The following is a 13,016-nucleotide window of genomic DNA, read 5'->3' on the forward strand; positions in this document are numbered from 1 at the left end:
TACATTGCTGAAGACGTCACTTCATTGTCACACCACACACAGTGTGCACATGCACTGCACCCCTAGAGTGCTCAGCATCCCTGCCACTTCTTTCCAAGGTCTCTTCTCCATTGTGAAGGAGAAAACAGAAACTACATTTCCCAGAGCACCCTGTTAGAATTTGCCAGTGAAAGGTGTTTTCCCAGACTTGAACAGCAATTGAGAAGGTGAGAGTTGGGATCAGAAGCGTGGGCCAGTGTGAAAGTCCCAGCAAGTTCCTGGATAGGTCTTGGGAAACAGAAGCTGTCAGTATTGTTGAGGCTACAGAACAAGAGAGCTGGCAAATTTCTTGAAGATTGCAGTAGTTCCTTCAAGTATCCAAGCCTCCTGATAACCCCCACTGTGGTATCTGCCTTGATCTTGGCTCTTCAGTTTTTAGTTGGTTAAGTCACTAATACCTAATTTTAAAATGTCTCATAACTGTATTAGTCAGTTTTTTGTTTTCTTAACTGTACTTTGATTGATTCAGCTGAGTATGTAGATTGCTACATAAATCTGGAAGTTACTTTAAAAAGGAGACATCACCACCAAAGCATAAAAGGAGACATCAGTGTGGGATAGGCTTGCCCAAATCCTTTCAAGAGACATTATTTTGTTGTTTTTTGTTTGTTTGTTTGTTTTTGTACCGGGGATCGAACTTGAGACCTTTCACTTGCAAAGCAGGTGGCAGGACCACTGAGCTACATCCCCGACCCTCAGGAGACACTATTTTGCCTGTTTAGGAGAAGATCCTGCCATATTGAGCCAGTGAGGTCATTGTGAAACTACAGTACAATTTTCCTTCCATAAACCACATGAATCTAACCTCTAAGTTCTGGATTTTTTTCTTTTTTCTGCTATCACCATGAGCCTGCTATTTTGTTCACGGTTTTCATATGGCTATACATTTGCTATGTAATTATATACAATGTTTAAGTCCCAGGAGGGACTGAATAAGCAGGACTGGCCCAGCCCTGATAAGATTACTGCCTCCTGAATCAAAATATCTCATGGTTGATTCCAATTGGTGAACCCTCTCACTTTGCTATCCTTGAGAAATGAATTCTAGCCTCCACCTCATGGAAGCAGAATCTTTCATGCCCAAATTCAGTTCACCGAAATGAAAAAGAAAAAAAAGAAACAGAAAGAAAAGAAAAAAAAATATGAACAAATGGAAAGGATGACTGATGACATGCTCAGAGCTCTCTCTGTCTTGTGCATCTCATAGACCAACCGCCTCTTTGTGGCCAGAACATCGTCACAGTTAGCTGTGGCTCACATTCTCCCAGCTGCACAAAAGCTTTCTTTCCCAATCTTCAACTTAGAAACATCTGACTGTGTCACCAAGGTTATAGGCCACAGTGATAGCCCCCACTGCAATCACATGTTCTCATGTAGCACTTTCTGTTAGAAAGAAACTGCCCCTGTAAAACAGGAATTCTCAACCATAGCACTATTGACATCATGGGCTGAATAATTATCTGTTCTTGGAGGGCAAAGGGAGCTAGGATATTTAGCAGTGTCTGACCTCTACTACTATATTCCAGTAGCATCTTCCCTTCCCAATTGTGACAAACAAAGGTGTCTCCTGACATTGCCAAATGTTGCCTGATGGAGAAAATCAACCATATATGAGAACCACTCATCTATATAAGGGATTCCTCACTAAGCTGTAGCTACACGTTCCATTTTTTACTGTGTACCCAGGCTGCAGCCGACCTGACTATACCAATCCATACTTCTCAATTCCTATATCTAGCTCAAACCTATGTCCTAAACTCTAAGCTAATATGTCTACCTGTTTACTACCCATATCTCAACAAGCACACCCTACAGATAACTCAAAACCCAACATCCCAAACTTAACTCATCATTTTCCTCTCAGACTAATCTTTCTCCCACATTCTCTGTCCTGATGAATGGTATCAAGCATCAGTGGTAGCAGAATTTTGGCAGTATTTCTGGATCCCTCACTAACCATCTCCCATTGCCAGATCTAAGGAGGTAGATTCTAGTAACATCTTTTGTATCTTGTATTAGCTCCCTCCTATCCACTGGCAATTGCCACGGTTTTCTAGTGGCCTCTTAATTTCTCCTCTACCTAATTTACTTTCCCATTTGTTTTAAAATTTTCTTTTTCCTAAATGCAAACCTTATCATAGTGTTCCACGCTTAAAATTAATAGATTTTTAGCAGATCTAAATTGCCAGTGGTAAGAGTAAATTTTTTAGCAAGGTATACAATGACCTTCACTAACACATTACTTAAAAACCCTTAGGTTTGCATTTGCTGTCTCCCTGCCTGCTCAAACACTCCCCTGTTTGCTCTCAGTTCACCTGGTAAACTCCTATTCCTCCTTCAAGACCCACTGCAAGTGTCTTCTTAAGTTTTTCTCTTAGGGTTCCTCCTTGATCATGAGTCCTAACATCTTGACAACAATCTCATGAGAAATCTGAAAACAGAGCCACCCAGATACTCTGCTACTCAGCTCCTGGCACAGAGAAATTGGGAGATTTATGTTTTTTAAATTCGATGTTTAAAATACCAAATTTGGAGATAATTTGTTGTAGAGGGGTAGCTGACATCCAAATAGTTTACATAGTGGAGTGATGTGGCTAAAGTTCTAGGCCCAAGTTCCAAGTTTATACCACTGACTTTAAGTCAAGCCTCATAGGGGTTTTGAATGATATCTGTGACTTGTCTTTTATTTCTTCAGTTTCATTTTCAGAAACCGCAAAAATGACTTGTTGAAGAATATTTTTGATTATCTAGTCATGTTCACAGAGTAGTATACAGAAGAGTTCTAAAATTATCTTATATTTAATATGTTTTTAAGTTTCAAGATGGAAATTGAGAGAGAATTGAGATAGTCTCCTTTGGCATCAAATTTGTACCTTTCTCCAGTCTATCAGAGTGTAGTGTACACAGTCAGATATGGGTTTGAAGAGAGAATATAATTCCAATTTTTTGGACATTCTGTTAGGAATATAATGTCGATTTTATAAAAAGAATTCTCCATTATAAAGAAATGTTCTAAACATTTCTCCACAGTTTACTCATTTTAAAAATTAATGTGGAGGAACAACTGAAATATGTATCAAAAGAGAATTGCAGTTTAATGGTAGAGAAAAGGGATGAGCTTAGCATGGAAAAGCCCTGGGTTCAATCCCCAGCACAAGGTGATGGGGGAAGAGATAAAAATAAATGAACTATGGTTTATTTCTATCATGAAATGGTATTAGCAATAAAAAGAACACAATAACATGGAATAATTTCAATAGTTATTGAACAAAAAAAGACAAGAAAAATTTTATCTGATTTGCTGTATGTGGAGGTCAGGAACAGAAAAACTAAGTTGTGGTGACAGAAATCAGATTAGCTGCTGTCTTTAACTTTCAGGGTTTTGTTTTTCTTTCTTGAGGGTGAGGTTGATTAAAAGCAGAAAGGGAACTTTTTGGAGATGATGGAGAGTTTCTGTATCTTGATTTGAATGATGGTCACATAGTATACATATTTTTTTCAAGATTCATTCATTAATATACTGTTCATTTCACTTTAGTCAGATTTTACCTCAATCTAAAAAAAGGTAACAGTGTATAATGCCCAAATCTAATCATATTTTCCTGTGGGAAGGATAACTACTGTTTTCAAAGGTCTAAAGAAAGTATTCAGAACACCAAAATGAGCTTTCATGTTACACAAGCGAAACAGTATTCTCTGATGTTTTTCAGAAAGTATCATGGAGAAATATGACGTTCTGTGCTGGAACCTTACTAAACACTCCCTGATTCTTACAACCCCTGCCCGCTCTCACAGGCTGAACTTAGGGAGGAAAATCAACATTCCGCTCTCCCGGCTCCTGAGACCTCGCTGGGAGCAAAGCTAAACCACCCCAGGCAGGAAGGGGATCCTCCATGCCCAGAAAAACCGGGGCAGAGCCCCAGGAAACCAATAAACAGCAGCGCTGAGGGCTTCAGAGGGTTCCCTGCGTGACTCAGCGTCCTAGAATCCCATGAGGCCGGAGGAGGAGGATTTTGGCATAGAAAGGAGACTAGAGGGGGAAAAACATATTGAAAGGCTTTCACAGTTGCCATCTCAGTCTTCCCGAGCAGCAAATATGAGCTGCAGCTGGAACAGAAAGGGAGCCATTGACACCCTTAGCGGAGACTGGGGAAAGCAGGCATCTGCGTGAGCGAAGGGGAAGCAGTCGGAGAGACGAAGGAACAGTTTGGGGTGGAGACACCAGAAAAAAGCAAAAACAGTAGATTCAATGAAGCAGAAATGCATCATGTGCCAGGAAAATCATTTTTTAAAGAATATGAGCACCTACTAATTAAATCCAGACACCAAATTCCTCAGTAAGTCTTCAGTACACATTCTTTCAGTGCATCTCAGCTCCCCATATGGGATTCATCTTTGTCTCCATCGTCAAGTACAGGATATATTTTCTTTCCTAGAATATATATCTCTACACCTCCTGGTGTCTCTCCTTCCCCAACCGCCTAGCTGCAACCCAGGTCAGGATGTAGCTTCTGGATCACTGCCTTCATTGGAAACACTTTCCTAACCCAACCTTCCAACCCAGGTTAGGTACATTTCTGTGGGCCCCTAGCTCAAAGTAGAGGTATAAATGGCAGATGAATACATGAAAAATGTTGGAGAGCACTAGGCATTCAGGAAATGCAAATCAAAACAAAACTGAGATTCCATCTCTAGAAAGAAATCTTCGAGAAATCTAACAATAACAAATGCTGGAGAGGCTTCAGAGAAAAAGAAACTCTGCTTCATTGTTGATGGAAGTATAAACTGGTACAAACACTATGGTACAACCACTGATTATATGGAGATTCCTCAAAAAACTAAAAATAGAAATTCCATTTGACTCAGCTATTCCCCTTCTAAGTGTCTTCCCCAAAGAATTAAAGATTATAGTACAGTGATACATGCATGCCCATGTTTATAGCAGCACAATTCATAACAGCTTATATGTTGAAAACAGCTTATATGTCCATCAACAGATGAATAGATAAAGAAAATGTAGGATTTATACTCAAATGGAGTACTACTCTGCAATAAAAATAGACTTGAGTTGTGCACCTTAAGACTATTAATTTAAGTAAAGTAAATCACACTCACAAACTTAAATATCACATGGTTTTTCTTAAATAAGAAATCCAATATGTAAATTTAGTGCAAAATAAATAATAGGAAAAAAGTAATTGTAATCCATCATGGCCAGTATATCTAAAAGTGTACCTTAATTTAGTGGAATTGTTTAATGTGTTTTATATTTTTGAGGGGCTGTTAGTCTGGCTGTCAATTTGTGTTTATAATAATTAACCTGATAAGGACTTACAAAATAAATAAATCTGATGTTGGCCAAAAGAAAAGAAAAAAATGGGGGTGGAAGGGAAGGGGAAAAAAAGAATTGAGATACGTTATGTACTTATATCAATTCCCCACAATGAATGTAATTATGTACAGCAAACATGTACTGATAAATTTTTTTAATTAAATTTTTTTTTCAAAATAAAGAAGTAAAATGCTAAAGACAGAGTAAATAGTAATCAAAATAATATGTAGCTCCCCCATTTGGCCAGCAGTATTGCTGTGTTTGTGGCTTATGTTAAACTCCATAGATCTCTGTTCCCAGGGTGGGATTTGTTAAAGTTCTCACAAATGTGGCTGACTTTAAGAGATACCAAGTAAAATTTAGAAGATGAGAGAATAAAACTGATTACTATGTTTAGAAGTGCATGGTGATCCAGGACAAACTGAGTACAACACACCAAAATATAGGCTGAGAGGTCACGTAACTAACAGATGTATCACCTGCTTATGCCATATGGAAGGGAATGTAATAGTCTGCATAAGCATATACACATAAACTACCAAAATATGGCATGAAAAATGCCTAACAAATTATGCTGCATTGGTGTACTGCTTACCTGCAGACTTCTCAGTAGGTTTGGCATGGACAAGATCTATGAAGGCCAAGTGGAGACGACCAGATACATACTGTGTAAAGCACTGATGATTAAACCTAGTGCCTTTGCCTGCTATTTGGACACAAGACTTGCCAGGAGTACAGTTGGCAGGAAAGCTTTTGGGGCCCAGAAGGAGCTATAGGTGGAGGCTAGTCTGTCTGTCCATCATGCCAGATGAGTCCCTGATTATGGTTCTAAAACCAAAAAATTCAGTACAGAAGTACATCAGAACCATATCCTGTACTGGAACATTGTATATTAATATATGATACCTAATGGAAGAAGCTGAAGACACTTAGAAGAAACAATTCTCTCTGTACATAAAAAACAACGTAACTGCAGACATGATGGAGATATATATGAAAAAGCTCATACTATTTTGCAAGTCTAGCTGTCTATGAGAAGGAGCCCAAGGGAGAAGTTAAAAATAAAAAGTGGAACTGCCCCAAAATGTCCCCTGCTCAGAAGAACGAGCAGGTAGCTCAAAGGAAAGCAAACTTCCTCAGAGCTCAGAAGTGGGATGCTGAGATCTAGACAAAGCAATTTTTTTTTATGAAAATTTTTCTGATAAAGACAAGAAAGTTGTGACATGCCAAAACTACATATATAGGGCCAGGGATTTAGTTCAGTGGTTCCGCCTCCTGCCTCACAAGCACAAGGATCCAAGTTTGATCCCCAGTACACACACACACACACACACACATATATATAGTTTGATACAAAAATTTAATATAATTAAGTATACAGTATACAAGCCTTTTAGCACTTTTTGCACTCTACATTGTGTTTTGATGTAGTTTTTTTTTAATTTGGTAGTCCTGGGGATCAAACCTAGGGCCTCACATAGTCTAAACAAGTGTTATACCACTGAACTACATCCCCAGCCTGTATTTTGACATATTAATGAAGAAATTAAGAACACAAGAAAAGAAATGAACAACAAAAGGAAATGAATCAATTTGACTACATTAAAATTTTAAACAGAATATTACAGAATTTATCTGCAAAATATTACATGCATAAAGTTAAACTACATGCTGAAGAATGTAGTTGATTTAAAAATATATTTTTCCATCAAATATATTCACATTCATAATTTTTAAGTCAAAATGTTTTGTTATTTTTAGGATTGAGAACTCTCCTGCCCTACTAGTTCACACTAACTTGCATTCTCCAGAAGCAGAAAAAAATTCTTTTCAATTTATTTCAACTATCTTTTCTCAAATTGACCTTTATGCTTTTAAGTAGCATGATTACAGGGGTCTTTTTTAGAATAGCCTTTATTCACTCTATATCACTGAAGATAATGTCCTAGCTTTATCTTTTTCTTCCCTCCTCTCCCAACAATTTCAATGGTTATAATTTCTGATTGGAACAATATCCAGTGACTACATTATCATAATTATGTAAGTATACTTTATAGGAGGACAGTGTTTGTGTTCTTTGATTTTTACTCTCTTCTACCTATCACTTTTTCTTTATCATCCTCAGTCTTTTCATTAGTTTCATTTCCTGTGTGCATACAACTTACCTCTAAACTTTCCCCTAAAAGAATTTCCTCAGTATACTCAAACTCACAGGAAATGCTTTCACACACACACACACACACACAGACACACACAGAGGAATGTACTCTTCCTTGGACACAGCCTTCCGGCAGCATTCTCTCCCCATGTCTTATAAGTTGTTCTGTGTTTGCCACCAGCTTTGAGTTAGGATGACCATGAATCTTGATTTGCCAGGAGCTGTACCGGTTTCATAACTAAAATGTCCACAGGTGCCAGGGCCCTCAGGCCCAGGCTAACTGGAACATTTTGTCCATGCACCTGGTTCCCAGAGTCTACCTTGCCTTCTTTTTGGTTCATCTTATTTTGTGGAACCCATTCTCCAGTACAGTATTTCCCATAAGAAGAGTGAAAGAGAGGTAAAATGTTTTCACACTTGCGTATCTGAAAGGTCTTTAATCTGCCTTCATGCATATTAGGAAATCTGACAGGAAATAGAAGTCAAGACTTGAAGTAAGTTCCTATATGAATTTCAAAGGAAAGACCCCGCTGACTTTCTGCTTTCTCTTGTAGCAGGTGAGAAGTTCTTGCGCCTTTCTAATTCTGTGTCTTTTTAATCTCTGGACGTTTGTAAGATCTTTTATCTCCAAGATTTGGAAATTTCACATGGCATGATTTATTGTGCCTTTTGGGGTTTTTATTCCTTGTGAAGATCTCCAAGTGAATTCTCCAAGTGAGTTCTCTCCATCTAGGAACTTGTGTCTTCTATTCAAGAAGAACTTTGCAGGTTTTTTTTAGTATCTTACCTTCTTGTTTTGTATTCTCCCCTTCTGAGGCTCTTGCTTATTAGGATGTTGAGCTTCTTGAACTCTAATGTGATTCTTTTCCATTTTCCATTTTTTATGTTTTGCTTTTGTTTTTGTTTTTGTTTTTTTGGTACCGGGGATTGAACTCGGGACCTTATGCTTGTGAGGCAGGTGCCGGAACCACCGAGCTAAACCCCTGGCAATTTTCCATTGTTTAAATCTTGGTTTGACTTTCTAGGAGATTTCCTCGGGATCATCTTCCAAACTTTTTTCTGTAATTTCTATCATATTTGAGTTGATAGAGAAGTGTTTGCTCTCTGAATAGTTTCTTACTGTAGGCTTCTGACATTACTTCTCAGATACAATGTCTCTTTTTACTTACATAAGGTTATGAAATGTAGGGTTTGTTTGTTTTTAATTTTTCTTCTATTCCATACACAGAGCTGCTGTTTCCTCAACTGTTTATTTGATTTGTTTCTGTCAGGACATAAACTCCTTGGCTATCTGCTCATATTTAAAATGGTGTACAGGTGCAAATTCCCTATGATGAGTGTTACATTATGTATGCCCAAAATGTACCAATAAATGTTTTGCTAAAAAAATAAAAAATAAAACTGACTGGAAAAACTGGTACACTCCTGTGTAGAGTGATTTGCCTTTCTTACTTCATTTTGGTTTCAGTCTTCTCTGGTCTGTTACATAAGTTTAGCACTAATCTAACCACTGGTCTCCAAAATTCTGTTACTTCTGTCTCCTCTACTTACATATATCCCATTTTTTTCTACTTTTCTTTGTGATTTTTTTCTGGTACTCAGGATTGAACCCAGCACCTTCAAACTGAGCTACATCCCCAGCCCTTTTCTATTTTGTCTCAGTTGGGCTCAAACTTGCAATCCCCCACTTCAGCCTCCTAGAGTTCTGGGACTACAGGTCTATGCCACAATACCCAGCTACATATTTCATATAACTATTTTTTTGTCTTTACAGTTCTGTGCCTTTTAAATTTGTGTAGTTTTGGGATATAAGGTCAATGGATATGTGTTCATTCTGCCATTTTAGTTTGGAAGTATTGAATGCTTCTTATCTTTTTTTTTATTAAATTCTTTTATTGGTACATTGTAGGTATACAACACAATTACATTTCTCATTGGGAATTGTACCTTTACATAATGCATCTTGGTTCTTATTTTTTCCCCATTCCTAGCCCTCCCTTCACCCCCTCCACCCTTCCCTATTTACAAAGACTTTATTTCCATTTTTTCCATTTCTCAGCATTTTTCCTTTCCCTTCTTTCCTTTCCCCTGCCCCTTCCACTACCCCTACCCCTTTGGACCTTTTCTTCCTATTTTACATTATCGATTATTCATTCTAATCTTTGGCACATTTTAGGTATACAATCTACTGACATTCATCATTGGAAATTTGCACCTTTACATAGTCTCTCTTGGTTCTTATTTTTCATCCTTGCCCAGCCCTCCCTTCAAACCCTCCATTCCTCCCTATTTACAAAGATTTTGTTCCTATTTTTCCATTTTCTCATATTAATTCCATTCCCTTCTATCCTTTCCCCTAGCCCTCCCACTTCCTTCCCCTTTGCCCCTTTTCTTCCTATTTCACATTACCTATTATGCATTTAGTCTTTATTTACACTTTCAGTTACTCACACCAGAGAAACTATTCGGTATTTATACATGTGTGTCCTATTTATTTCCCTTAAGAGTATTGCCTCAATGTGCATCCACTTAGCTATAAATGTCTCTAATTTCTCATTTTTTATGGCTGAGTAGTACTCCATTTTATACAAAAAAACACATTTTCTTTATCCAGTCTCCAGTTGATGGGCATTTGGGCTGTTTCCAAGTTTTAGCTATTACAAACTGTGCTGCTATGAACATGGGTGCACATATATCACTGTGGTATGATTCTTTTAATTCTTTGGGGAAGATCCTCAGCAGTGAAATAGCAGGGTCAAATGGGACTTCCAGTCCTAGTTCTTTGAGGTATCTCCATACTGATTTCCACAGTAGTTGCACCAGTCTACACTCTCACCAGCAGTGGAGCAGGGTTCCTCTTTCCCCACAGCCCTGCCAGCATTTGTTATTGGTTGATTTCATGACAGCAGCCATTCTTTCTGGAGTGATGTGCAATCTCAGTCTTGTTTTCATTTGCATCTCTCAAATGACCAGTGATGTTGAACATTTTTTCATGTATTTATTTGCTATTTCTACTTCTTTGTCTGAGAAATGTCTGTTCAGCATGGTACTGGCAAAGAAACAGACCTGAGGACCAGTGGAACAGATTAGAAGATGCAGAAACAATGCCAGACACACTCAGCCATCTCATCTTCAGTAAAGGAGCCAAACACCCTCATTGGAGAAAACATAGCCTCTTTAATAAATGGTGCTGGAAAAATTGGGCTTTGACTTGCCAAAGATTAAAACTAGACCTATATCTCTCACCATGCACTAAACTAAAATCAAAATGAATTAAAGATCTAAATATTAAAATAGAAACTCTGAACCAGTTGGAACAGAGGTTAGGTAGATCCCTTGAAGACATCAGTGTAGGAAAATATTTTATGAACAAAACCTCTGTTGCCCTTGAACTAGCACAAACAATCAACAAGTGGGATCTCTTCTTATTAAAAAGCTTCTGCACAGCAAGAGAAACCACCAGCAGTGTGAAGAGACAGCCCACAACGTGGGAAAAAACCTTCACCTGCTCTTCCTCAGACAAAGGTCTACTATCTCGAATCTATAAAGAACTTAAAAAGATCAGACCTCCCAAATTTAAAGACCCAATCCAAAAATGGGCATCTGAAATGAACAGACATTTCTCACACAAAGAAGTAGAATGCTTCTTATCTTATATATTTCTTGTTAGATCTGAAGCTGACTGAAGTGAAGACTCTAACTTGTTCATCGTTACAGTCTACTGTCTAACATAATGCCTGATATATATTTAATAAGCAAGGAAGGGCTTAATGAATGAATATACACATAGTACAATGATATTTTTGGAATATTTGCTTTGCTTTTCTCCTTTTTTAACTAGGCTCCTGTCTTATTACCTCAGAGAACATATAGGACAATAAAAGTAAACCATACCTGCATTTTGAGTTTCAAAACCTTAGGTCTTTAGGAAAGTCCAGAGAACTCAATGGAATAAACAAAATATTGGAACAAAATTTTCTGATAACACTGTTAAGAATACCTGTACTGTTCCTCTAAAGCTAGCAGCTTGACCCACAAGAGGGTCCAAGCTTAGCTCTCAGGAGGCCCCACGTCCCTGTGGAAAAACTAGTTAGTGTGCTCACACAGTTAGAACCTTTTCCTCTTTCTGGAACTCAGCTTGGGAGCAGAAGCTAGTTTTGTATGCATGGAAGAATAGAAGGTAAACAAAAGCCAGGGAATCTAAAAAGGACTTTGTAGACAAGAACATATGTGAAGGAATGCCAGACTGGACCCGCAGTAGGGAGACAGAATGTCGTGCTTGTCAGTGGATGCATCTTAGATAGATGCTTTTGAACCTTAGCTTCTACCCCAACCCTGAAGTTGTGGCACTACGTAAGGCTCTTCTTGGTACTTAACTACAATCCTGAGGGTATCCTTGTCTGAGATTAAGTTTCTGTTACCCAAGTAAAATGGGAGCTCAAGATTAAAATTAAGCTTCTCTTGGTTGGTTCAATTTCATATACACTACCCAATATGGTGACTCTGATCACCAGTTACTAATTTTAAAATGCATTAAGTTTTATAAAAATAAGTATCAACATAACAAATGACCAAACATGTTAACATAGCAACATACTAAATTATAGGTTTGTACTTTAAGTAACAAATCATCCATAAAATCATGCAGATGGTTAATAGAGCAGGTATATTTCTTGGCTAAACTGTTTATAGTCTTTGTTAATCTTAACAGGATAAATAAGGAACTACAAAATCATCTGTCAGGAATCTCAGGACTTCCACTTTAACCAAAGAAGAAAGCCAATACTTTCAATGGGCCAACTAGAAAAGCTGGATAAAATACACAAAGTAGCATAGGACTGAAAGCCCTTGAGAACTGTTATGAAACTCAGACATGATCAACAGGATTCTGGAAAAGGAGAAAACTTGAAAAGGTTTTTGCAGTCTTTTGCAACTGACTTTTCCTTGGGGCATTTGCTAATTCTGGGTGCTGGGTGAGAGGCCAAGAATCCAGGCAATGCATGTGGACATAGGAGGCCCTAAGGGGCAAAGAAGGTAGCAGAATTTTTCACAGTTTAGGGGTTGGAAAAATTGGAATCTTTCAAGGCTGGACTCTCCATAAGAAGTGGGGAAGATAGCACAATTCGTAACAGCTAAATTTTGGAAGCAGCCCATATGTTTATCAGCATATGAATGGATAAAGAAAACGTGGTATTTCTACACAGTGGAGTACTAACTACTCTGCTGTAACTAAGGATAAACTAGAGTCATTTGTGAGAAAACGGACACACCTTGAGACCAGAATACTGAGTGAAATAAACCAGACACACAAGCTTAAATGCTGCATGATTTCTTTTATATGAGAAACATAAAATATAAATAAAGAGCAAAATAAAGTAGAGAGATAGATTTTGTTGAGATGGGAAGGGTATGAAGACATGAAGGGAGGGGGGAAGAAAGGAAGGGAAAGGGAATCAAAAAAGAAAAAGAATTAAGATGTGGTATTTA

At 37.9% G+C, this 13,016-nt stretch overlaps 1 pseudogene; it reads left to right on the top strand.

Moving 5' to 3' along the window:
- Nucleotides 1-4,030: 4,030 nt before the first annotated feature.
- LOC110343955 (large ribosomal subunit protein uL18-like) lies at nt 4,031-6,569 on the top strand (annotated as a pseudogene).
- The last annotated feature ends 6,447 nt before the right edge of the window (nt 6,570-13,016 follow it).

This window comes from Heterocephalus glaber, unplaced genomic scaffold (genome assembly GCF_053883595.1).
Source record: "Heterocephalus glaber isolate CG9 unplaced genomic scaffold, H.glaber_assembly_v1.0 deba00001586, whole genome shotgun sequence".
NCBI classification, from domain to species: Eukaryota; Metazoa; Chordata; class Mammalia; order Rodentia; family Bathyergidae; genus Heterocephalus; species Heterocephalus glaber.